At 44.6% G+C, this 27,298-nt stretch overlaps 1 protein-coding gene across 3 annotated transcripts in view; it reads right to left on the bottom strand.

The window, feature by feature from the left end:
- LOC309654141 (uncharacterized protein) overlaps window positions 1–19,936 on the bottom strand; it is a 34,944-nt gene extending 15,008 nt beyond the window's left edge. For 2 of the 3 annotated variants that reach the window (XR_014259928.1, XR_014259929.1), the window contains exon 1: window positions 19,012–19,936. The gene's annotated coding sequence lies outside the window, so the exon portion shown is untranslated. Of the gene's footprint in view, window positions 1–17,643; window positions 17,953–19,011 lie in introns of those variants that run through there. The other variant, XM_082478795.1, reaches the window with a different exon arrangement.
- Window positions 19,937–27,298: the final 7,362 nt, after the last annotated feature.

Below are 27,298 nucleotides of genomic sequence, written 5' to 3'. Positions count from 1 at the left end.
ATTTTCTTCCATTCTTTTGGTTGCTTTTTACTATCTGGAGTCCTTTATTCAAAGTGTCCTGTGAAGTAAAAAAAGTTTTTAATTTTTATGATGTCCAATTTATCTTTTTTTCCATTGGCTGCTTGTGCTTTTGCTGCCATATGTAAGAACTAGTGCAGAATCCGAGGTCACAAAGATTTATACCTATGTTTTCTTCTAGTTGTTTATAGTTTCAGTTCTTACATTTAGGTCTTTGATCAATTTTGAACTTTTTTTTTTTATATGGCACGTGGTAAGGGTCCAACTTGATTCTTTGGCATGTGAATATCCAGTTTTCTCAACACCATTTGCTGAAAATACTATACTTCCCCACTGAATTGCACACTTGTCAAAAATCAGTTGACTATAAATATGAGGGCTTATTTCTGGACTCTCAATTTTATTCTGTTGATCTATTATGTCCAGCCTTATGCCAGTACCACACTATCTTGATTGCTGTTGTTCTGTAGTAAGTTTTGAAATTGGGAAGTGTGAATTCTCCAACTTTGTTCTTTTTCCAGGATTGTTTTGGTTTCTCTTGGCCCTTTGAATTTCCATATGAATTTTAGGATCAGCTTATAAATTTTTTCTAATAAGCCAGCTGGGATTTAATAGGAATTGAGTTGAATCCGTAGGTCAATTTGGGCAGTATTGCTATCTTAGCAACAGTAAGTCTTCTAATCCATGAACATGGGATATCTTTTCATTTATTTAAAACTTAAAAAAAGGGGCTTCCCTGGGGGCGCAGTGGTTGAGAATCTGCCTGCCAATGCAGGGGACACAGGTTCGAGCCCCGGTCTGGGAAGATCCCACATGCCGCGGAGCAACTGGGCCCATGAGCCACAATTACTGAGCCTGCACGTCTGGAGCCTGTGCCCCGCAACAAGAGAGGCCGCGATAATGAGAGGCCCGCGCACGGCGATGAAGAGTGGCCCCCGCTTGCCGCAACTAGAAAAAGCCCTCGCACAGAAACGAAGACCCAACACAGCCATAAATTAATTAATTAATTAATTAAATTAAAAAAAAAAACTTAAAAAAATTTTCAACAATGTTCTGTAGCTTTCAGGGTACAAGTTTTGCACTGCTTTCATTATTTCTAAATATTTTATTCCTTTTTTGAAGCTATTCTAAATTGAATCATTTTCTTAATTCCAATTTTAATTCCATGCTACTCTTAACCACAGCAAACCCAATAACTGGGCTTCGTTTCTTGATTAAGGAAGAAAGTTTCAGATGAAGAATCTCAGTTCATTCTGAAATGCTTATGTCTGGACCCAAGGATAAAGTTACAAATTGATTCAATGTGTTTTAAAGGTCTCAGATGATAAGACTAAAACATATCTGGACACCCTGTTTAAGTACATGCATCTAATATTCAGATTGAGAAGGAACAGAAATAGGAATACGCTAGCATGATGGTACAGCTTCCTGGAAGTGCAGCTGGAGTAGCTACAGAAATGAGAGAGGTCATGAGGTCACAGGGATGGCACAGCAGCCAGTAGCCTTTCCCACAGTGGTACCCCAGTGACCTTGGGCAAGGGCTTCACCTCTGTACCCCCTCAGTGTGCACATCTTTAAAATGGGAATAATAACAGTTTATACACTGGTTGCAGAGTGGTCTCCAAATTGGGGTGTCCATACTCCATTAGTACACAAACTACCATCATGCAAAAAGGAAACATAAGAACTTCTATTTGTTTATTCACGTCACTCCTCTCATTTGTATTTTTATTTATGCTTTATAAGTGTACAGAATATAACGGGATGGTGGTGTATTTGCATATTTTACATTGAATTAGCAAACACAATTTGTTGGTTCATGCTCAAACAGTTTCTTACTGATGGAGACTCTTGACTTAAAGCCAGTGCACAGCAAACGTTAGCTATCATCAAAATAATATTCATAATTGTCATAATATCATTGTAAGTCTAAAAGGATTCATTATACTATTTTGATTTATTTTCTTGCCACCATTGATGAGATTGTGAAATGCACAAAAGTCAAAGATCAAAATTATCAGAATGAATTACCCAGCAACTCAACCATGAATAAATAATTTTTTTATTATTATAATTTAAAAGTATAGGAAAATATTAAGGTCAAGAAAGAAGGAAAATAGATTTAAATTTTCATGTCCTTCATGTGTAAACAGTAAGCCCCCTGAAAAATATTTCCTACTGGACTAGAGTGAGGGTGTGCAGAATCCATTTGTTTTTTCTGATTTTTAAATCTCTACTCATGTCAAACACAGGAGCCCCGAATTGTGGGAATTCCAGACATCTCTCAGTTCTCCAAAGCGGCCAGGTCCAAGGTTTGGGCGTCTAATCTGGGAATGTCCTTCTCCAGCTGGGCCAGCTTCCCTGCCATTCTTCACAAGGACTGTGTGTATGGCACCAGACTTACTTTCCCAGAAGTGCTTCTGGGACCTCGGTCTGCACAAAGGGGCTGTTAAATGTGCTTCCCTCCTGCTGGCTCAGCTGACTCCCGTGCCTCAGGTCACACACAGCTCCTAGTTCCTATCAACTTTTCCCAAAGGAGCGCTGGGCTTCTGCAGGAGCCAGCACTTCCCTGGAACAGGAAGCTCTATTTGCACTGCCTTGGAGCCCGGTGCGCATCTATAAAAGGGAAAAGAGTCCTTTGGGAAAAGGGCAGGGCGCTTGGACGCTCTTTAAAAGTGAAAGCTTTGCAACCGGTTTCTGTTGTTTTACACTGTTGGTTGATACGATTTTTCAGAATATAAAAATACGTGCTCTTTGGGCTAGTTGAACCGTAAATCTGAAAGCTGACATGACAATAAACAAAAAAAAATATGGGGAGAATGTCATGCGAACCCTCCAGAGTATACACCTAGAACAGTTATTTCTTTCTTTCTTTTTTTTTAAATTAGTTTTTATTTTTCGCTGTGTTGGGCCTTTGTTGCTGCGCACGGGCTTTCTCTAGTTGCGGTGAGCGGGGGCTACTCTTCGTTGCGATGTGCGGGCTTCTCAGTGCGGTGGCTTCTCCTGTTGCGGAGCACAGGCTCTAGGTGCGTGGGCTTCAGTAGTTGTGGCACGCGGCCTCAGTAGTTGTGGCCCGCGGGCTCTAGAGCGCAGGCTCAGTAGTTATAGCGCACGGGCTTAGTTGCTCCAGGGTGTGTGGGATCTTTCCGGACCAGGGCTGGAACCCGTGTCCCCTGCATCGGCAGGTGTATTCTTAACCACTGTGCCACCAGGGAAGTCCCTAGAGCAGTTATTTCTTTCTTTAGCCTTCCAGAACATAATTCCAGTTTATACGTGAATTATTCAATCATACTTTAAATGAGGAAGAAAGGCTACTAGACTTTGTTATATCATGATGTTTAGTCTGTGGATGGTCGTTACCAATTTTCCATGCTGGTGTCCAACATGTAAGTAGTCTTCCATCAGCTGATAGACACACTTAATGAGTGATCTGAATCCCCCAATTCAGCAAAAGGTATGCCAGGAAAAGAATGCATTGGGAGAGGGAGGCTTTAGGAATCAGAGCTCTTAGGGTATTTCATTATAATGGTCAATAATTATTTAATCATAATTTAAATTATTAAAAATAATTAACCAGACTAACTATTAATAGTAATTGTGAACAATTATTATGAATTGTTGCAAAGCATTAAGTGCTTTACACATATAAACTCATTTAACCCTCATGATAACCTTGTGAATTATATACTATAAGAATTACGGCTAAGTAACTTGGTTAAAGTCATGGTAAGTAGTGAAGCCAGGACATAAACCCTGGGTACCTAGACCCATAGAGTGGTGCCCTAAACATTATGCTCCACTGCCTCTTACATTCTGTGCCTGACCGTGTTCTAATCAGTTTAGATACATTAGCACTTTTAATTTAAACAACACCAATAATGTGGTAGGTTTCATGAGAGAACATTCAGTCATTCTTCATTTATTCAGCACCTGCTAACACCTAGGACCACACCTAGATCGAATGCAGTGATTCTGATGTCCTTGGGGCTGGAGAAAGAGGCTAAGAGGCCGGCATCCTCTGTGTGAGCCCCTCTGCATTCCTGGTCAGAGATGTATCCATCTATCCATCTTTCCACCTATCCATCTTTCCATCTATCCATCTTTCCATCTATCCATCTAACCATCTGTCCATCTGTCCATCTTTCCATCTAACCATCTATCCATCTAACCATCTATCCATCTAACCATCTATCCATCTAACCATCTGTCCATCTTTCCATCTAACCATCTATCCATCTAACCATCTATCTGTCTATCCATCTATCCATCTATCCATCTTTCCAGCCCCATCTCCCCCACCTCCATCATCACCTCCTCCCCAGGCTTCTGCACAAGGTTCCCTGCATGAACCTGGGCACATGTTTTCACTGGCTGGAACATGCTCCTTGCCTTTCAGCCACTCCACTTCACCCCTCACACCCCAGCTTGGGCATCGCCTTTCCGGACCCCTGCAGAGAGGGTTCATCTTCCTTCTTGCTTTGTGCCCCCTGGGCCCTGCCGGCCTCACCAACTGCTGGTAGCGATGCATCACCATTGCCTTTTCACAGGACCAACCTGCAGGTCTGGAGAACAGAGCTGGGTCTTATGGAACCATGAAGTTCCACTGCTGAACCCAGCGCCTCACACAGAGTACGCAGTCAGTAAATGTGGAGTTGGTCTGTTAAACTGATTCTATCATCTTCTTTGGAAGTTACTTTCTCCAAAGCTGCAGGACTCTGGAGAAATTGTATCATGAAGAGAAGCAACCAGTAGGCCAATAGCTGAGAGATGCAAGGTTGAAGGGTGGTTTTTGTTTCTTGCTTGTCTAGCTGCCGCTACTATTGTGTAGATGACACAGGTCCAGGGTGGAAGGGACTGGGTAGAGAGGAAGGAGGGGAGGGTGAAGGCGATAGCTGAGAGCCTGAAGTTTGGGAGAAAACAGTAAGTAATTTCCTCCCTTCGTAATCAAGTTTCTCAAATGAGTTGTCTGTAGCTGTCTTATTGTTTTCTTCACCTTCTAGCACCTTCCATGTGGCCTTCTCAGGGGTCACCAATGACCTCCACATGGCTGCCACCGTAAACCACTTCTCCATATCTTCAGGACCAGAGCAGGATGTAAAGTAATTCTTCTTTAGAGGAGGAATGGCCACTCGGTTGTATCAAGCGGAGAGGAAAACTAGGACAGATGAAGGTGATGGTACAGATTTGGCGGCCCCAAATCCAAGAGATCTTGTCTGATATTTCTATGTTTTATGAAACAAAAATGAAAACCAAAGTCAATGAAGGAGAGGTGGGGCATATTTGAGGTTGAAGGAAATGACAGAAAATGTTTGAAAAGTTTTTTCAGAGGCTGGAGTGTAAACAGGTCAGAGAAGCATGGTGAGATTGCCAGCAAAGGGAGCCCCCTGAGGTTGGTGGTCCAGGGTGTGTAGTGATACCAGTGTGCGTGGCTGGGGACCTTTCCTCCAGCAGTGCCCAGCTGCTCGGTGCAAGGACAGACGGTGAGTATAGTCGGGTCCATCCCACCTCAACTTTGCCAGGCATGCGCGAGAAAAGAAGGGCACGTGAGCTTAGAGCTTGCAAGCAAGTGGTGGCTGGAGGGGCCGCGGCATCCGACCTGAATGCTGGCAAAGTTAACAGAGGAGCGACCCACGAACAGGGAGATGGCGCAGAGGCGTGGATGGCGCCCCGAGGTCGAAGGACGGTGCTGGCGGGAATCTCTGCTCAAGAAGAGGTAGGAACAGGCTTCGTGACCAGCAAGGAGGATGTCTGAATTCGTGACTTTGGAGGTGGAGCAGTTTCAAGAGATAACGTGGTTCAGACTTCACATTCTGCACCGTGAGAACAGGAAGCCGTGAACATTAGAGAATAAGGTCACTGGGTCACGGAGCTAAGAGGTCACGGGGTCAGATGTGTCCGAACGAAAGGCAAACGCCAGGATGAGGAGGAAGAATCAGGTTCTGCGTCTCTCACGAAGGGCGGTGAGTGGCCAGGAGAGGCCTCGGCCGAGCCCTCCGTCCTAAAGCTCAGTTGTTTGGGCAGTGGGGGCAGGTGCAGGCTGGCCTTGACATTGCCTTGGTTGTCCATTTCCCTCTGTGAGCACCTCTACGCATCCAAGGTGGTGAGAGAGTCGGTAGACAAGCTCACCTCTTGCCTTCCACATTTAGGCTTTATCTACTCTTCTCATCTGCCTCTTGAAACCTTCTTAGCTATGAGAATCAGCTGCTCAAGTTAAAGGGAGGAATAAAAGTATAAAAAAAAAATAATGTAAGTGGTGCAGCATTTCCTGTTTAAAATTAGAAAAGCCACTGCTTCTCAAACTAGATGTGTATGCAGCCAAAAAAATGGGGTCATATAAATTTCGAAGAAAAATGAGCGGTGGATTTTGCTCACGGGAGAGTGAGCTTGGTGGTGCAGGGGGAGGGGGGGCAGCTCCATGCGGAGGCGCGTAAGACAGCCTGCCCCCTCCTGAGCACACCGTGCCCTCTGGAAGCCGGCCGGAGTGGCACTGTACCATTTCCTAGCCCGCATCGAGCAACCTGGACTGAGTCCAGGTTTAACTGAGGAGGCTGAAGAACCTTTTTTATTTGATATCATATCACTTTAGGATCAGGCAACTCCCAAACAGATTTCCTCTGTGATGAAATACCTTTTTTCCTTTAAAAAGTTGCAATTTCTTAGTAAAGATTACTCAGCTAGTCCTTACCATAACCCATGAAGACAATATGTATTTTTAGGTTTTGTCTTAACAGCAAGGAAACTCACTCACAGATGGAAAATGATTTCACTAAGGCCATCCAGTGAGTCAGGCCCAGCACCGAGCTGGACAAATTAGGCATCCCAGGTCTCAGCTATTAAACTTCTAGGTCCTGCTAATAATCTGAGACAAAAGAGAAGCACTGTTACGGTATCTTTGGAAAGTAATTTTAATGCCAAGTTTTGTGATTAGACTACACGGCACCCTTTCCCTTGGAAAAGCTCTACTCAGCACCCTGGTAAGGAGGACAGGACAGGAGGGGACAGGTGTGACGAACAGAGCACAACACACAGGATGCAGTAGCTGCTCAATAAAAAAGGCCCCCTGCCGCTGCCCTGCCCACCAGTCTCTCCCCTCCCGTGGCGTCCCCCGCAGCCAGGCTGGACTCAAGGGGTGACAGTCCCCCCCCCACCCAGTCTTTCTTCAACACTGACCTGACCTCCTCCTGGTCCAGCTCCTATGCAGCAGCGAGCGAGCCAAGCATCCGGGCTGTGCTTTATCAGTCTCCATGCTGAGGCTCCTACCCACATGTGTATTTTTCTCCTAACTACACATGTGAGAATCTAGTTCTGCCTAAGGGGCTTAGTTATTAATTCACTCAGAAAAACAAAAACAAAAAACTACCTTTGTCAACACAGCACTCTGATATGAAGAGGCTGAATTTCCCAAGCTCTGCCCAAACCAGTAGCACCTCACACACAGCTAGAAAGTCTGCCTCAGATTAAATGTCACTGATCGTCGCTGAAGGGATTCTAATCCTTCTCATTTCTTTTTTTAAATCCTTTTTTTTTTTTTTTTTTTTGGCCACGCAGCATGTGGGATCTTAATTCCCCGACCAGGGATCGAACCCATGACCCCTGCATTGGAAGCGTGGAGTCTTACCCACTGGACAGCCAGGGAAGTCCTGTAAATTCTATTTTAACGGCACACACATCTCTCTAGGTCAGACTCTTACAGATGCTGTGACAGTGGCAATATGTGTATAATGAAGATATTCCCCATGTTATTTTATGGCCTATTTCTTTTAAATGAGGTAGTTCTTTCATTCTATGCCATGTTGTTTAGAAATAGGATTGTATCTGTGCCTCTTTTTAAGGTTCAGTAGGTCTCTTGCTTAGAAAAGAAGATATTACATAATCACTAAAAGAAGAAAGTTTAGTTCTTCAGTCCAGAATCCCTGAATTTTAATATAACCTTGTTATGATGGTTTTTCTTGTTTTACTTGGTCAATAAGGTGAGTAGCTTCTCCCTTCTGAACAGAAGAGTGAAAACAAACTCTATGGTACTTTTTAAAAAAATGGATATATTTCTTACTTTTAAAAAACGCTCTCTGGTGTTTGAGGAAAATAACAGATTGTGAATTTCCCCATTTCATGTTAATACAGTTTCATAAACTAACGTAAAGCACTGTGACTACTTATAGAGCGAAACAGGATTAGGAGTTGACACTACAGGCCCAAGGTTAGAAAGTATTCTGCTAAAACAGCACCACGTGCGCCGCTAATGCTACCAGCGCGGCGTCCCGAGCAGGCGCGGGTCTGAGCCCCACCGGCCTCCAGGGGACACAGAGCAATGAACAGGCGCCCCCAGCCCGAGGCGGCAGCGCGGGCCTTCAGGCAGGGGGTTGCTGCCCCCGCGCCCCGCCGCTGCCCCTGGACCACAGCCCTCGCCTCCCCGCGCTCGCAGGCCATCGCTGGGGCTTGTGCAAACCCGCTCCTACCAGGGGGACGGGGAGGCGGGGAGCTCCTCCCCCAGGGCCCGGCTGGACCCCACTGGCCCCCCTCGGCGGGAACTGGAGCTCCACCTCTGCTCGCTCCCCGCAGGCTCTCCTCGTCCGGCCCAGCGCAGTCCTGGGCCACCTCCCGCTGCGTGGCCCGTGCCCGAGCATCTCGGGCCTCGCCAGAGCTGCCCTCGCTGCCCAGAGCGCACGCCTGTCTGTCCCTCTCAGAGCCCTCTTAGCAAATGCAACACCCGCCACACCGGGGCCCACATGCTCCCCCTCCCAGCCTGCTCCTGCCGGGGCTGGGGGAGGCACCTCGTGCACCCCCAGGAGGAGCCGCTGGGAGAGGTGCCATCCGACGCCATCCGCGAGGTGCGGGTCTCCATCTCCGCGGAGGAGGCCGTCGGGATGCACATCAGGGTGGACGCCTGGGGACCACCCAACTCCTGACCCGCTTCCCTCCTGCGAGGCGCGCCTCCCTCCCCGTCCTCTTGCCTTCCCGCGGCCAGGGCGCAGCCTTAGGATAAAGTCCAAGCCCTGACCACGGGGCCGGGGTCCACAGTCACTCTCCCCGCCGGCGGAGATGCTTCCACCAAGCTCACGTCGGGTCTCACGCCGGGTCTCACGCCGCGTTCTCACCCTGGTTCATACCCTCGCCTGCTCCTCTTCCCTCCGGGACTTTCCCCTGCTGGTCCCATTCAGGATGGGCATCTCCTCTTCCAGCAAAATTTCTCTAACCCCGTTGCCCAAGCCCAGGCCCGGGCGAGATGCCTTTCTGGGACCCACCACGCGACGCTTACCTGGTTACCCAGGTCGTGGCCGCCACCCTACCACACGCGACCCACTTTGTCATCATTCCCCTCCACCAGACTGTGGTGAAAAGTGGATCTGAATCCTGATCTGCTTGGCTCCTGTTTCCCTTCTCCCCCCCTGTACCTGCCTTTCTCCGGGGCATCTACACATTTCCCATTTCTCCTGTGTCTGAGGAAGGATGAGCTAAGCCTGCTCGCGCCCTGCTATCTGCAAAGTAAACAGTAGGTGCCCATAAAGCCTGCACAGCGCCTCACTGCTCTGTTTCCACTGGCTCGACTCTTGCTTCCTGAGAGTGAATAAAATGACATGGGTGCATTTGTTTATGGCATCCTCTCAAATGCTGTGGTGCCCTTATAAAAACAACACGTATTTAGTATTTTTTTAAAAAATCTGACAAATGCAAGTGAGAAAACAAAACTCATCCACAATTCTAATTAAAAGTTGAAAATATTTTTATAGTTATTATTTAAATTGTGAGTTTCTTTGGTTTTTATTCTGGCTGCATGTTATGAGTATTCTGTTCAATATTTTTGCCTACTTGCCTGCATCGACATCTTTTCTGTTGATTTTCAATCTGAAGCTAAAGAAAAGGCAGTCCTGAGGTCTTCCCTTGGCTGTGTGGAGAGCTCCTTATGTAACTAGGGGAAGACACTCACTTCAGTAGTTGTGAGGGTACCATCAGAAAATAACTGACTTCCTGGGCTTCCCTGGTGGCGCAGTGGTTGGGAATCCTCCTGCCAATGCAGGGGACACGGGTTTGAGCCCTGGTCCAGCAAGAGCCCACATGCCACGGAGCAACTAAGCCCGTGCGCCACAACTACTGAGCCTGCACTCTAGAGCCCACGAGCCATAACTACTGAGCCTGTGAGCCACAACTGCTGAAGCCCATGCACTCTAGGGCCCATGTGCTACAACTACTGAAGCCTGCGCGCCTAGAGCCCATGCTCTTCAACAAGAGAAGCCACCTCAATGAGAAGCCCGCGCACCGCAATGAAGAGTAGACCCCGTTCGCTGCAACTAGAGAAAGCCCACACAGCAACGAAGACCCAACGCGGCCAAAAATAAATAAACTAAAAAAAAAATACTCAGAGATGAGCGGAAAATTTGTTAAAAAAAAAGAAAGAAAGAAAGAAAATAACTGACTTCCAGACATTTGGGAAATTAGAAAAGGGAATCTTTTGACTCCATTTACCACTGGCTTCTGTGTTTCAAGATTTTCTTGCAACCCTGACTAAAAAAATGCATAGTAAATACTCACAAATCAGAGAATGGCAGGAAATAAAGGTCAGACATATCAGGAATAAGAAAAATATGCTTTTACATATTATTACCTACTCTTGCTTTGAAAAGAAAAACAGCTTGGCTTGTTTCTTTATAAATCTTCATGTAATACTGTATACTTTTTGTACAATTAAACTATGAGATCTTTTGTATCTAGATCAGGAAATGTGATTTGATTAAAGTGAGATTTCAGAAAAATTCCTTTCGGGTAAATGAGAAGATAAAGTGTCCACACCAGCTCTTAGGATGACGGTGTGATACTTCTGTTTAATCCAGAGTTGCCTCAGCATATATTATAGAAACGCTTTGAGCCAGGTTCATATTTTGACACTTCGCTCATTTTGCCAGAATCCCAAAGAGAAGTTAAAAGACTTCTCCAAGGGCAAACAACTTCAGAATTAGAAAGCTCATCTTTTTTTAAACTTTTTTTTATTGTGGTAAAAACACATAACATAAAAATCACCTCAACCATTTTAAGCATACAGTTCAGTAGTGTTCAGTATATTCATATTGACGTGCAACAGTGCTTTTTCATCTTACAAAATTGAAGCTCTGTCCCCTCTAAGCAACCACTCGCATTTTCCCGCCCCAGAGCCCCTGGCAATCACCCTCTGCTTTCTGTTTCCATGTGTCTGACTAGTTTAGAAACCTCATATGATTGGAATCATACATGTTTGTGCTGTGTCTGGCTTACTTCACTTAGTATAATATCCTCAAGGTTCCTCCAGGTTGTAGTGTGTGTCAGAATTTCTTTCTTTTTTAAGGTCATAATACCCCATTGTATGGCCGGACCACATTTTGGCGGGAAGGCACCAAGAGCACTTAGAGAAGCCTTCCTGCAGGAGATGCCACCTAAACACAGACTCAACATCGGGAGTTAGGCAGACGCAAGACCCTTCTCCAGACAATCTGGGACTGAAGTGAGAACATTTCCTAAACCAATGCTTTCCAAGCTTTTCCTTGGCAGGTAGGCTAAAGCCCAGTGTATACAACCGATCAAAAATGCAGTCTCTCCTACAGGGAAAGAGAGAGGCGGAAACCTCAGTCTTCCAGTTTCTGCCTCCCCCTTTTCATTGACTACGGACATGGTTAACCTCATGATGGCACAAGCGTGGTGGATGCTGACTTGGACGTGGGGCACAAGGGGCTTCTTTGGTGCTTGATCTGGTTACACAGGTGTGTTCAATCTGGTGAAATTCATCAGGCTGCCCCAGAGGACATTACGCTCAATGAAGTAAGCCAGGTACAAAAGGACAAACACTGCATGATTCCACTGATATAACTCATACCTAGGGTGGTCAGATTCAGAGAGACAAAGTAGGATGGTGCCTGCCCAGACTTGGGGGGGGGGAAGGGGGACAGTGAGTGTTTCATGGTTGTGGGCTTTCATTTGGGGAAGATGAAAAGCTTCTGGAGGTGAATGGTGGTGTGGATGCAAAACCACGTGAATGTACTCAATGCCATCGAGATATTCACCCCAAAATGGTTAAAACAGTACATTTTGCCCTATGTACACTTTTACCACAATTTTATTTTAAAAGAGAAAAATACTGATCAGGCTGTATATTTACGGTTTGCACACTTTTCTACATACAAAAGTTGTTTTAAAAAAAACCTACCCAAAGCCTAGTTGTAATCGTCACTCTCTGGAAACTTTCGAAGCATGGTGTTTTTCCATAAGTTGGACTGGCAAATATTTCTATTTCGTGAAGAACTAAAGGATAGTTCCTGCTTTTGCATCTCACCTCCCAAGTCAAAAAAACCCAAGATTTGACAACCTTGGTGACTCCCCCCTGACTGCTATTTCCTGAAGTTTGTCGGAGGCTATTTCTGCTTCTGTTTAGATTTCCCTCCTCCAAAATGGCCCTTGCTGGCAGGCATGGCTCCAGTAATGAGGAGACTGGGCTCTCACCCTGGTTTCCTCTCTGTGAGGGACCCTGGGGTTACACCGTCGTGTAGTGATGTCCAGGGTCAAGCTTTCAAAGGTTCCGTGATTGTCAGGAAAACTTCTTCAGCTGAATGAGTTTTTTAAACTTCCCTGTCAGCAGAAAAAATCCTTCTGAAATAAATTATTCACTTTGGGCATGGAAATCAAGGGAAAATGTTAGAAGATATTTATTTAAGATAATACTGCTGACTTATCATGATAATTTACTTAAGAAAACATTCATGAGACACTTCTTCTTGAAATGAAAAATCACTTGCTCTTGAACAATGTAAGTTTTGGTGAAGGGTCATAATTCCGTAACAGTTACACTAATTATAAATAACTATTTATTTAGAATTATTTAGATTTGCTACAATTATGATCCGAAATGGCACTATCCAAACAGATTTTAATTAGGGAGGATTTTGTGTATGTATGTAGTCTTAATTCTCTTGGTTGATAAAAAATAGGAAAAAAATAATTGTGAGTTGTTTAAAACCCTACTTACTGAAATGCTGACTTGGATGTTTCTTTTTTTTTTTTTTTTTTAATTTTATTTATTTATTTATTTATGGCTGTGTTGGGTCTTCGTTTCTGTGCGAGGGCTTTCTCTAGTTGCGGCGAGCGGGGGCCACTCTTCATCGCGGTGCGCGGGCCTCTCACTGTCGCGGCCTCTCTTGTTGCGGAGCACAGGCTCCAGACGCGCAGGCTCAGTAATTGTGGCTCACGGGCCCAGTTGCTCCACGACATGTGGGATCTTCCCAGACCAGGGCTCGAACCTGTGTCCCCTGCATTGGCAACCACTGCGCCACCAGGGAAGCCCTTGGATGTTTCTTAATTGTCTAAGTCAAAAAAATAGCCAGGGAGTTAAAAATCCAAACTGTTTTAAAGGTGAACTCCCTTTGTAGTCTGTATTCAGTAAAATAATATTTTTAATTTAATTTTTATGATATTTAAAAATATTTGCCATGTCGATATAGTATCATATGCGCTTTCTGAGTTTTTAGTATGAAAATGAATTCATAGACTATTTTTGTGTCAATATATATGTCCTGAAACCATAAGAACTATTCAGATTTACAAGACCATCTACTAAAGCTACATTTTTACTGGGTGTGTAAAATTACTCTCCTTTATTTTTAAGTTTGAGTTGACCATGCATTGAGAAGACCTCCACTGATTCTGCATCTAGTTGAGTGCACTTAAATTATCTCTAAAAAGTTTGAAGGTTTATTAGCCAAACAATTTTTGGAGTACGTCAAGAATTAATTTTATTTTCCCCTGACTTTATTGGGTGTATATATATATATTTTTTTGCCACACAGCTGTGGGATCTTAGTTCCCTGACCAGGGATCGAACTCGCACCCATGGCAGTGAAAGCACAGAGTCTTAACCACTGTACCGCCAGCCAGGAGATGCCCTATTGGGTGTTTCAATAATAGTAATACAATCAGATGTCAGTCAAATCTTTATGCTGTGCATCTTATACAGTGCTGTATGTCAATAATATCTCAATAAAACTGGAAGAAAATAATAATAATAATACAGAGTCCTATCTCACATTCATTGAGCATTTTCTATTTTCCAGGCACTATTCTTGCACTTTACATTTACAATCTCATTTAATCCTCACATTAGCCCTGGGGGATGATAGTACTATTATTATCCCTAATTTACAGAGGAGGGAACCAAAGCACAGAGAAGTTAAGTAGCATAGAGCTAACATGTGACATTAGCTAGTTAACAAGAGGCAGAGAATTCCCAGCAGGGCTGGGAAGCAGGACATTTTCACCCTTAGTCTACTCGGGATCCATTCTGCATGGTGTGAAGGTTCCACATCTGGTCCACAACTGGTCAACAGCACATCCACAGTCATTTTGATCCAAAGCCTGTGCAATCACTGGACGGGCACCGGCTTGGGGACAGGGGTCAGACCTCTCCTCTCCACACCCTACACCTCTCTGAGCATCCATGGGCAAGTTTCCACCCACTCCAGAGAGATGAGAGAGTCTGGCCAAGAAAATCTGGTGAGAACTGGAGTGTACCCAATTTTCAATGAAAAATAACTTTGAGGCTGAACTTTAATCTTTCACCACTTCAGTGAAGTAGAATTTAGGTAGAACATCTCAGGATTTCCCGACCTTACCTTTACTCTGAAGGAGAACCCTCTCGGTATAGCTGAAAGGACCAACTGCCTTTAATTAAACCCTTGAACTTTCTTGGCTTTGGAAAACTTACTGGAGGGAAATATCCAAAGACTCTAAAGTTTAGTTTATTTTCAGAGCCACAACTAATATCACCAACTAAATCTGTGGAAGATTCTGGCAAATGGCTGAAGCCGAGATGAGTGAGATAGTGCCTGCCTTCTAGGTTTTCCAGGAGGAGTAAATGATATGAAGATGTGAAAGGCCGAGCACAGCCTTTTAAGCTGTGTTTTAACCTGTCTGTTAAAATACACCTTAAAAAAGCATCCCATGTAAATTATGGAGTACAACGATTATGAAGCTTCCCCCATTAGAAAGTTCCTCCATTTATTATTAGTTTTCTAGTAGCTTGTTTTACTCTGTAGAGTCTATCCATGTATATTAAAACTACAGATCAACACTCATACAAGAAACTCAGCAGAAAAAATGTAATCTGCTGAAATTTTAGAGCTCTCAAAATTCAAACTGAAACTTCTTCTTTCCTGTGAATGAAACTCTAGTCAGGGAAAAAGAAACCTTTATTTGCCATTAAAAGTGTCTTCTTTGTCTAAATATTATATTACACTGATTTAAGTCTAACTTTAATGGAATATCTACAATACCGTCTATCTAATGAATTTCACGCCACTATAAATGTCAAAACAAAAACATCAGAGTGTCTCAGTTCTTTCCTCTTTGCCTTGAAATTGGGGTTAATTTTGAAAGCTTTACAATCAAAGTTGTGTGTGCATTAGTTACATAGTACAGAAAAAATCAACTTTTAAAAGACTAAAAATTGAACTACACGAGAAAATGCTGAAGGAATTGGAATTATTAGCAGCAAGACTGGGGACCTAGAATGGAAATGAAATGCATTCAGCTTTTACAGGACTTCCAAAATGAATTTACAAACAGCTTATACTAATAAATTCTAGAACTTTGTGCTAATCAATAGCAAAAGTTCATACTGCAGATTTAAAATATGTTCCACACTATATACGGTCTACATAATCAATGATGAAACAAAGCCGTCTAGGAACCATACGAACATTCTGTACAGATATTCATACTGATCTATTTATATCAGAGTCCCCAGAGCTATCAATTCACAAGAACGTATTATTGCCACAATCTCTTAATTCTGTGTTCCAAATAATAAAACAGCACCAGCAGCTAATCTGTCCCTCACAGGCCGCCATAGTTTGACAGCGAGTAAGGCTGCATTTTAAAACAGTGACGAGATTCAATTTCAATCTCAATACCTACAACTTAACTGTCACACAGTAGTAAGTATTAGCAAAGATGTTCCACACTGGGATCTCTAATACACTGCTGGTAAGAAAGAAAAATACTCTGACAATATCCAGTGAACCTGAAGATAGGCATTCAGACCCCAGGAATACCTGAGAAAGACCTGGCATCCAACTCGTAGGTGTTTCCCCAACAAACCCTTGAAAGTGTGCCTCAGGAGACATGGACAAGAACATTCATGGTGGCATTAGGTCACAGCCAAATACTAGAAATGGCCCAAATTTCCACTGATGAGAGAATGGATCAATAGCTTAATGCACAATACCCATACTGTTGAGTACTATACAGAAGTGGAAATTGGTTAAAATTAATGTACTAGTGTTCCATGTTCTGATTGGATAATTGTTTTATCCATGTTTATTACCTCAAAGATTTTCTGAGGGTTATGTATAGCAAACACCATCAAGAAAGTGAAAATGGGAGAAAATATTTGTAAATCATATATCTGATAAAGGACTTAGACCTATAATATCAATATATAAAGTGTTCTTATACATACCTTAAACATTAAAAAACCAAGTAATTAAATGTTTTAAATGGTCAAAGGATCTGAAGAGATATTTCACCAAAAAGGATATACAAATAGCCAACAAGCACATGAAAAGGTGCTCAATATCATTAGTCATTAGGGGAATGCAAATCAAAACCACAACAAGATACCAGTTCACACCTACTAGGATGACATAGTAAAAAAACCAGACAATAAGTGTTGACGAGGATATGGAGAAATTGGAGCCCTCATACGACTGCTGGTGGGAACGCAAAATGAAGCAGCTTCTTTGGAAAACAGTCTAGCAGCTTCTCAAAAGATTAAACATAGACTTACCCTATGATCCATCATTTCCACTCAAGTTATATACCCCCCCAAATGAAACATGTGTTCACACAAAAACTTGTACAGAAATATTCACAGCAGCATTATTTATAATAGCCAAAAAGTAGGAACAACCCAAATATCCATAAATAGATGAATAAATAAAACATGATACTTCCATAGAATGGAATATTAGACAGTAAGAAAGAATGAAGTACTAACACATGCTACGTCATGGATGAACCATAAACATGCTACATTAAGTGCAAGTCAGATGCAAAAGGTCACATATTGTATGATTCCATCTATATGAAATGACCGGAATAGGCAATTCCACAGAGATAGAAAGCAGATTAGTGGTGGCCTTGGTCTGGCAGGTGAGAGGAAGGGGCGTGTCTGCTGATTAGTAAAGGTGTTTTTGGAGGTGAGAATGAAAATGTTCTAAAATGAACTGTGGTGATGGTTGTACAATTCTGTGACTATTTTAAAAACAATTGCAAGAGAGGCCACAATAGTGAGAGGCCCACGCACCGCGATGAAGAGTGGCCCCCGCTTGCCGCAACTAGAGAAAGCCCTCGCACAGAAACAAAGACCCAACACAGCCAAAAAAAAAAAAAAAAAAAAATACTAAAGCCACATTGAAGGGGGCAGGTGAAATTAATTGTAATGGTATATTTTATTTAAAAAAAACAATTGAATAGTACACTTTAAAGAGATGAATTGTATGGTATGTGAACTATATCTCAATAAAGCTCATCGAAAAGGTTATATGCATTATAATACAACTTATATTCAAATTTTAAGACATGCGAAACATTACATATTGTACATGCACATACTTGGAAACATGCAGGCAAGGGTGGCATTCAAAAATATTGAAAAGCTTGTACTGACTCATCAGAGTCAATGCCAGCCTTTACACAGCAGTGAACACGTGGGAGAACATCCGTCCAGCAGGCGGGAAAGACAAACGCCAAAGTTCAGACAGCAATCACCTCTGTGCAGGGAGAGAGGGGAGGGGACCACGCTGTCCTCAACTGTTTCTTTAAAAGCAAACTCTCAAGTAAACATCACAAAATGTCCAGATTTTATCAAAGGTGGCTGGTGAGTACCGGAACATTTATTGTAAGATTCCCTGTATTTTTCTGTATGCTGCAGAGCTTTCATGGTTTAAAAAATTCTACATTTCTAGGCCTGTCCCACTGAAGGCCGTGACAAACGTCTGATCAGGGCTGTTTGTTGCTGGTTGTTAAACACTGGCCTGCGTTCTGCTGAGTCCAGGCCAAAAAAAGCCTGGTCATTTCCACAAAAGCGAGGACAGAAGGGATCTTCACGGGTCATGGTGAGGGAGAAAAGCCGTCTAGGAAGCCGTCTAGGCGTGAAGGGCAAACCCCTCCGCCCAGGTCTTCTGAAACCAGGTTTGCACTACAGGAGCAGGAATTGTCACTGAGCACAAAGCAGACGGTTCGGCTCCCCTGAAGCCAGTCTGGTCCAACAATCCTCAAGCAGCGGAGTCCACGGCTGCCAGAAACTTCCTGACCCGGAAGCAGAAGGTTTAAGAGCATTTCTGGTAACTCTTGGATTAAACCCCTGATTTCTGGGAGCAGGTTGCTGAAGTTTCTGGCACAGGCGTGTAGTTAGAAAGACTTCGTCTGTTGTTTAAGAATCTAATCGCAATAGTCCAAAGCCAAGGATGCCAGTAAAACAAAACAAAACAAAATCTCGTCTTTCTTGTCCTGTGCAGCACATTGGTGGGACCGGGGTTTAAGGACTTTTACATTTTTTATAATTTAATCCAAGGGCTGTGTTTGAGAGTCCCTTAACAGTTTAGACGCTAACGACTAGATGTGAAATGCAAGCCCCTCCAGCACCTTCGCCAGGTTTTCCTCTCCCGTGGCAGCCTCTGTGCTTTCCTGGCATCAGAGGAGCTCAGGGATTCAGGAGTGGGTGGGAGGGTGCGACGACGGGCCCTCAGGAATAAATGGCGCGGGGTGCGGGGCTCAGGTCCCTTTGAAGATGTTTCTGTCTTCCCGGCGCTCAGAAGCCCCAGCGGTCGCCTGCATTACATAAACTGCTCGGCGAGTTCGTCCCTTCCCCCAGGTGACTCATGACCGCGCGTCCTTCCAGCGGGGATAAAAATACAATGCATGACAGCATCGCAGCGTCTGCAATTCCCAAGGAAGAAGTGGCTTTAGACGTTTCCCTACCGAGCTTGGCGACGGAGCGCCGGAGAGCGTGTCCGAAGGCGGTGGGCCCTGGGACAGTCTGTGCCGCGATGCGGGGGCAGGAAGCGGCGGGTCCCTGCAGCGCGCTGGCCCGAGATAATGCCATTGTGTGGCCGCCGGCGGCCGCTCCCACCGCGAGAGCCGGGCCTGGCGTCGGGCGCCCTGGCCGCGGGCCAGCCGGGCCTGCCGGCCCGAGGCGGGGTGTGCGGCCCCTCCCGGCGCTCGCACACAGTGCCGGCCACACCTCACCTTCCCGAGGAAATCTGGCCAGAAAGCCAGACTTCGTGACTTCGCCTCCTTCTCCTTTACGAGCTTGCCCGCCCCCAGCCCTGCCCGGCTTTTGTTTTCCACTTGGGCGCAGCGCTGGTATTCGCTCCGCGCTCGGGTTGGGATGCAAGGTCCCAGGCCGTACAGCAGCCGATGACAGGGGGATGGGGAAGATATTTAAGGGCCCCGGCCATGCAGAAGCTGATGACAGGGGGATGGGGAAGATATTTAAGGGCCCAGGCTATACAGGAGCTGATGACAGGGGGATGGGGAAGATATTTAAGGGCCCAGGCTATACAGGAGCTGATGACAGGGGGATGGGGAAGATATTTAAGGGCCCAGGCTATACAGGAGCTGATGACAGGGGGATGGGGAAGATATTTAAAGTCCCAGGCCATACAGGAGCTGATGACAGGGGGATGGGGAAGATATTTAAGGTCCCAGGCCATACAGGAGCTGATGGCAGAGGGATGGGGAAGATATTTAAGGTCCCAGGCTATACAGGAGCTGATGACAGGGGAATGGGGAAGATATTTAAGGTCCCAGGCCATGCAGGAGCCGATGACAGGGGGATGGGGAAGATATTTAAGGGCCCCGGCCATGCAGGAGCCGATGACAGAGGGATGGGGAAGATATTTAAGGGCCCAGGCCATGCAGGAGCCGATGACAGGGGATGGGGAAGATATTTAAGGTCCCAGGCCATGCAGGAGCTGATGACAGGGGGATAGGGAAGATATTTAAGGTCCCAGCCCATGCAGGAGCTGATGACAGAGGGATGGGGAAGATATTTAAGGGCCCAGGCCATACAGGAGCTGATGACAGAGGGATGGGGAAGATATTTAAGGTCCCAGGCCATGCAGGAGCTGATGACAGGGCGGTGGCAAAGATGCTGTATCCGCCAGGCCTCGCTGCTTCCGTCAGAACCAGACCCTCCCTCTTAGAGGGACCGTGGCCCTCCTCACTCCTCCAAGAACACTCACCAAGGACTCTTTTAGCCGTATTTAGCAGCAATATTGTTTGATTTTAACTGGACATTGTTCTAAACACACAAAAGAGTTCAAGGATGTGGCCCATTGCATTTTGTTCTTCTGCCCCCCTCCCCCTCCCCACGATGTCAGGTTTCTCTGGGAAAATGGGATGAAAATGTTTGGGGACATTTCCACAATAAAACACTCTAAAATATTTTTTTAAGATTTCCTTTCTAGTCATGTCCAGATTATAACTCAAATCTGCAGAAGTCAGGAAATTCCAAATTTATGTTGACACTTTCCCCTTAAAAGCCTCACCAGATGATAAAGAGTGTAAAAATCCTGTTCCAATCCAAATGTTCCAAAAATGACACAGGTTGCCAGATTCTTCTAGCAAAAAGGTGCTTAAGGACAAGAAAGAATGGCCTTTTAAGAAGCAAATAGAATCTTTCAGGCAATAATTTTTCTAAATGATTTCTTAGTATAGACGGTGAAATAATCATTTCAGGAGGGTTGGCTTCTTGATTTAATTTTTACAGATTGAGAGGAATTATATTTACGGGTGGAAGCAATTTAAAAAGTGGTGGAATTTACCCACGAGGTCAGCAGTTCTCAAGGTGGGAATGAGTCCGTGGCATCATCCGGGGGACCTTTCTGGACCACTCAGTCAGGTCAGTCTCAAAGGTTCTGGCGGCCCCAAGCAGAACCCTCATGGGCAGTGGCCCGGCTTCCCACCTGGTGGGACAGGTTCGGCTCCAACCCCAGCCCTGCCAGCAGCAAGCGGTGGATGAGAGCATATTATTTCCATGTCTAAGACCCAGTTTCCTCATCTACGAAACAGAGGATGATCATAGTATCTACCTCATGGGTTATTTGAGATTAAATGAGATAATGCATGTTAGCATAAGAAAGCATGTCTAAAAATTCCTCCATAAACACTAGTGAAAATAACCATCATCTAACAATATTCGTGGTGTTAAGGAAATATGAGCACTGTCAACATGAGTATGAGAAAAGTGCATCTGAATACCTTTAAGACGTGGCAGGAAGAACCTGACAAAAAGAAAACCTCAGGGATAAAAGTTTTTGTTTTTGTTGTTTTATTGATGCATAGTTGATGTACAATATTACAGAGGTTACAGGTGTACAGTATAGTGATTCACAATTTTTAAAGATTATACTACATTTATAGTTATTATAAAATATTGGCTATATTCCCTGTGCTGTACAATATATCCTTGTAGCTTATTTTATACCTAATAGTTTGTAGCTCTTTCTCTCCTTCCCCTATATTGCCCCTCCCCTCTTCCCTCTCCCCACTGGTAATCACTAGTTTGTTCTCTATATCTGTGAGTCTGCTTCTTTTATGTTATAGAAAAGAACTAGTCTGTTGTATTTTTTAGATTCCACATATAAGTGATATCATACAGTGTCTGTCTTTCTCAGTCTGACTTATTTCACTTAGCATAATGCCCTCCAAGTCCATCCATGTTGCTGCAAATGGCAAAATTCCATTCTTCTTTATGGCTGAGTAGTATTCCATTGTATATATGGACATCTTCTTTATCCATTCATCTGTTGATGGACACTTAGGTTGCTTCCATATCTTGGCTTAGGGATAAAGTTTTACAAGGAAAATGGGATGTACTCTTTTTTTTTTAACATCTTTATTGGAGTATAATTGCTTTACAATGGTGTGTTAGTTTCTGCTTTATAACAAAGTGAATCAGCTGTACATATACACATATACCCATATCTCCTCCCTATTGCGTCTCCCTCCCATCCTCCCTATCCCACCCCTCTAGGTGGACACAAAGCACCGAGCTGATCTCCCTGTGCTATGCAGCTGTTTCCCACCAGCTATCTATTTTACAGTTGGTAGAGTATATATGTCCATGCCACTCTCTCACTTCATCCCAGCTTACCCTTCCCCCTCCCCGTGTCCTCAAGTCCATTCTCTACGTCTGCGTCTTTATTCCTGTCCCGCCCCTAGGTTCTTCAGAACGATTTTTTTTTTTTTTAGATTCCATATATATGTGTTAGCATACGGTATTTATTTTTCACTTTCTGACTTACTTCACTCTGTATGACAGTCTCTAGGTCCATCCTAGAATTACGGTTTTCTCAGGGTATATGCCCAGTAGTGGGATTGCTGGGTCGTATGGTAGTTCTATTTTTAGTTTTTTAAGGAACCTCCATACTGTTCTCCATAGTGGTTGTATCAATTTACATTCCCACCAAGAGTGCAAGAGGGTTCCCTTTTCTCCACACCCTCTCCAGCCTTTATTGTTTGTAGATTTTTTGATGATGGCCATTGTTACCGGTGTGAGGTGATACCTCAAGGAAAACGGGATGTACTCTTAACACACGTTTCTAGGGCCACAGAAATAACTAATTACACTGACAGAGAAGGGCAGTGACAATATCCAAATATCAGCCGGCTCTGTCCAGGGTCTGAAAGGCCCAATGGGCTGCAGATAAAGAAAACAAAAAGAAGCAGCATGTGGTTTCCAAGTCGTAGACAGAAACCTAAACACAAAAAGAGATGGACATATATACACTACCAAACGTAAAATAGATAGCTAGTGGGAAGCAACCGCATAGCACAGGGAGATCAGCTCTGTGCTTTGTGACCACCTAGAGGGGTGGGATAGGGAGGGTGGGAGGGAGGGAGATGCAAGAGGGAAGAGATATGGGAACATATGTATATGTATAACTGATTCACTTTGTTATAAAGCAGAAAGTAACACACCATTGTAAAGCAATTATACTCCAATAAAGATGTTAAAAAAAAAAAAAAGAGAGATGGGCCTTCTGGGAGACACAAAAAGTCATGGGAAAAAGAGCTCTAGATTATAGACAACCAGCAAGAAGGACCAGGAGAAGTGCAGGGGTCTGGCTCCTCCACACCCACCTTTGTAAACCTGTGACCACTTGGCCACGGCCTGGGATTGCGGAGAAGGGGGGCCATGGTCCCGCAGCCCCGAGAGTGTTGACGCCATATCTCCTACTGACCTGACCGGGGGATGACCCAGGGAATTAAGTCACCTTTTTTTAGACTATGGTACGATAAGGAAGTCTTGGAGGGCTGAAGAGGCAAATACATGGTCTCTCATGTTAAAATAAAAAAAAAAAAACCAGTCTGGCCATGAAATGGACAGATCAGCTTAATCTTCCTGTCTGTAAGGATATTATATTTAAAAGCTACCTGTCAATACACAACCAAGAAGACTGTGGGAAGAGGAAACCCTTTCAGACCAATTTCATTTCCTTCTGTGACGGACAGTGAGACCGTGTAATAAAGGCAGAACAATGGATGTGGAATCGGAGGAAACGTGTCCCAGCATCTGCTGGCGGCGTGGCAGCCAGGCCCGCGGGCGCTCAGGCCACCTTCCTCCTCGGCCTCCCCAGACCCAGCGCCCGTCTGCCTGACCACCTGCCAGCCGGCTGCTTCTCCCGAGGCCCACTCACTGCTGCTGTTTGCTTTTATAAAGATTTGTTTCCAGCCCACGTCTGTTGTTTCCTGGGTTTAAGCGGCAGAAAAGGTTCTGCGGAGAAATAAGGGTGGGATTTGGAGTCAGAACAGAACAGTGATGGCTGCCTGGCCCCGCCATTTACTTCTGTGGACTCAGGGGGCCACTGATCCTTTAGAAGTGAGATAGCCTGTCTCACCCAGTGGGGATCACCACACCATCCTTTCATGATTACGATGAGGATTAAAAATCAAGGACAACTATAAAGCTCGGTTCAATACACGTGTAATTTGCTCCTAACTGTTGATCTTACCTCTTTTCCAGCTCTGGGCTTTATCTGGGTTCAAGATCCTTATTGAAAGGTATGCGTATGCTTCCAAAAACAGTCTAAGAATTCACTTGGTTAGGTGTCAGATTCTCTCCACGGGCCCTGCTCTACCCACAGTTCAGTTTGCATCCGGAAAGCAGGCCACGGCCAGGGGCCGGGAACATTAGGGAAGGAAGTGTGACCATCACACAGACTGCAAGGACCTTCCTTCCTTTTCTCTCTCTGTCCTTCATCTCCTCTCTTCCTCTTTTTCCTCCTCTTCTCATTCCTAGGCCTTGATGCTGACAATGAGGAAACTCACAGAGTCTACAAACTTGTACCTGAGGCCAAGATTATTTTCAAGACGCTACCTGGGGGGGGTTCACATGACAACAGTATTTCGATGCTGATTTGAATAAATGTGGAGTCCCAGTGAGTTCAGCCCGGGTGTCTGGGCCTCAGAGCACTGGAGCGCACGTTCGTTGACTTTGCCTCCTTCGTTCTGTGCCCCTGGACATCTCGGAGCTGGTAAATATTTGCCCTGCAGTGGGGAGGATGGCAGGGGCTGCGCAGGGATGTGACAAGGCAGCTCATCCTCTGTGTCAATAGCGTGAAACAAACAGTGGCAACGTGCGAGGAGGGCACGCGTTGGTTGGGTTCAGAGCGGGGAGCCACAGACGGCCGTGACCTCCAGATTGCATCTCAGGGCCCTTGGGAGCGGCCCTGAACGTCAGCTCTTACTCCCTGGAGGGGCTGAACCCAGAGATCCCTGCAGGGTTCTAGGACCAGATGAGTCCCTGGCTTTCTCATTATCCTCAGTCTGCTTGCTACCTTCAGCCCCTAACTCTCTGCTAAAAAGAAGAGAAAGGCGATGGGGGAGAAGATCCACTTAGATGAATCAGTAAAGAAACAAACGTGCCCAGGGAGGAGCTGGACTGCACTGCCGGCAAAACCAGAAGCGTGCAGAGCAAAGTTTAGCAAACGGCCCCAAGTCGTATGTCTGAGACAGGTGAGGGCTTTGCTCCTGAAGGAAAAGGGAACCAGATGAACTACCCAGATTTCTGTTCCACTCTCCCTTTCAGTTTGCATAAACAGTCTCAAAATATAAATGGAATTGACAAACTGAACTTTCCACCCCTTTCAGTCATACGAAGCTTTTCAGGATATCACAGTATTAGTCTATATATAGTAAGTGACTTCTGATGGAAAAGAAAAAATTAGTCAGCATTCCTAGGAATTGCTAGTGAAAATACGTTCTAACAATGCAAAAATGAAAAATAATACATAGCGATGCATTGTCTCAACCCAAATGGTGCAATAGCGTATGGATATGTTTGTTTCATAATTAACAATATGTATGATGATCTTTTGAAATTTCAGCTTGAGGACTCAACATGCATTCTTGGAAGGTAGCATGCATGGCCTGGGCGAAGCTTTCAGAAGACTGATTAAACCCATGGGCTGTGGGGTCAGGCCACCTGGGTTAGAACACTAGCTCTGCCACTTTGCCACTCACTAGCTGTGTGACTCTGGGCAAGTTACCTTAATCTCTCTGTGCCTCAGTTTCCCCAGATGTAAGAGTAACATCACCTCCCTCACAGACTAGCTGTGAGAATGAAGGGCGATAATCCAGGCCAATCGCTGGGCACAGTGCTTGTGACATAGGAGACAGGAAAGCTGATTAACAATATCACATTATCAAATGAAGTCATTTAAGTGAAAATGCCTTATACCTTGTACAATTCTGGGTACATGTCAGCTATATTTATAAGCATTATTAATGATAGTTGTTGATATATGTGGAATCTAAAAAATAAAATGAATAATTAAAACAGAAACAGACTCACAGATACAAGAGAATGAACTAGGGTGTAGAGAGACGGGCAAGGTAGGTGAAGGGGATTAAGAGGTACAAACTCCTAGGTATAAAATAAATAAGTTACAAAGATGTAATGTACAGCATGGGGAATAGAGTCAATATTTTATAATAACATCGTATGGAGTATAATCTATGAAAGTATCGAATTACTATGTTGTACACCTGAAACTAATATAATAAGTCAACTACACTTCAATAAAAAAAGAGAGAAAAAAAGAAAATAACCAAAAAGAAAAATAATATTTGTTGAGCACTTAGCACACGTAAAGTAAGGTCCAAGGTACAGGAGTACCAAGAAGTCGGGAGATAGAACATTAAAAACAAAAATAAATTAATTAATTAAAATAGTATGATGGTTCCTTAAAAAATTAAACTCACAAGTACTTACAAGTACCATGTGATCCAGCAATTCCAGTTCTGGGTATACACCCAAAAGCAATTCCAGTTCTGGGTATACACCCAAAAGCAATTCCAGTTCTGGGTATACACCCAAAAGGAACCAAAAAAAGGACTGGAACAGATGTCTGTACACCTGTGTTCATAGCAGCATCATTCATAAGAGCCAAAAGGTGGATGCAGCTGAGGAGTGGATAAACCAAATGTGATGTATACGTACAAAGGACCATTAGTCAGCCTTGAAAAGGAGGGAAACACTGCCACGTGCCATAGCCCGGATGAACCCTGAAGACATCGTGTTACGTGAAATCAGCCAGACACAAAAGGACAAATTCTGTATGATTCCACTTATGTGAGGTCCCTAGGGTATCACAGTCACAGAGACAGAAAGCAGAAGGGTGGGTGCCAGGGGCTGGGGGAGGGAAGGATGGGGAGTTAGGGTTTAAAAGACACAGCAATCTAAATCATCCACCTTTAAAGCCAGAGAGGACTTCCCTGGTGGCACAGTGGTTAAGAATCCACCTGTCAATGCAGGGGACACGGGTTCGAGCCCTGGTCCGGGAAGATCCCACGTGCCGCGGAGCAACTAAGCCCGTGCGCCACAACTGCTGAGCCTGGGCTCTAGAGCGCACGAGCCACAACTCCTGAGCCCACGTGCCACAACTACTGAAGCCCGTGCGCCTAGAGCCCGTGATCCACAACAAGAGAAGCCATTGCAATGAGAAGCCCGTGCACCGCAACAAAAACCCAATGCAGCCAAAAAAATAACGATAAATTTAAAAAAAAATTTTTTTTAAAAGGTTTAAAGCCAGAGAGAAGAAAGCTCTCCTTGTCCCCTCTCTTTTCCACGGCCCCTCATCCAACCCGCCGACAAGTTCCTGTGCTTAAGATCTGTCTACTGCAAACCACATCCCAAATGCGTCTTCTTCCGGCACCTCTACCGCCACGCCCGTCTTCTCTCCACTAGACGGTGGCGACA

The sequence above is a fragment of the Balaenoptera physalus genome (genome assembly GCF_965194825.1).
Source record: "Balaenoptera physalus genome assembly, contig: HAP1_SCAFFOLD_2112, whole genome shotgun sequence".
NCBI lineage: Eukaryota > Metazoa > Chordata > Mammalia > Artiodactyla > Balaenopteridae > Balaenoptera > Balaenoptera physalus.
The sequence above is the reverse complement of the archived record's forward strand: the minus strand, read 5'-3'. Positions and strand labels throughout refer to the sequence as shown.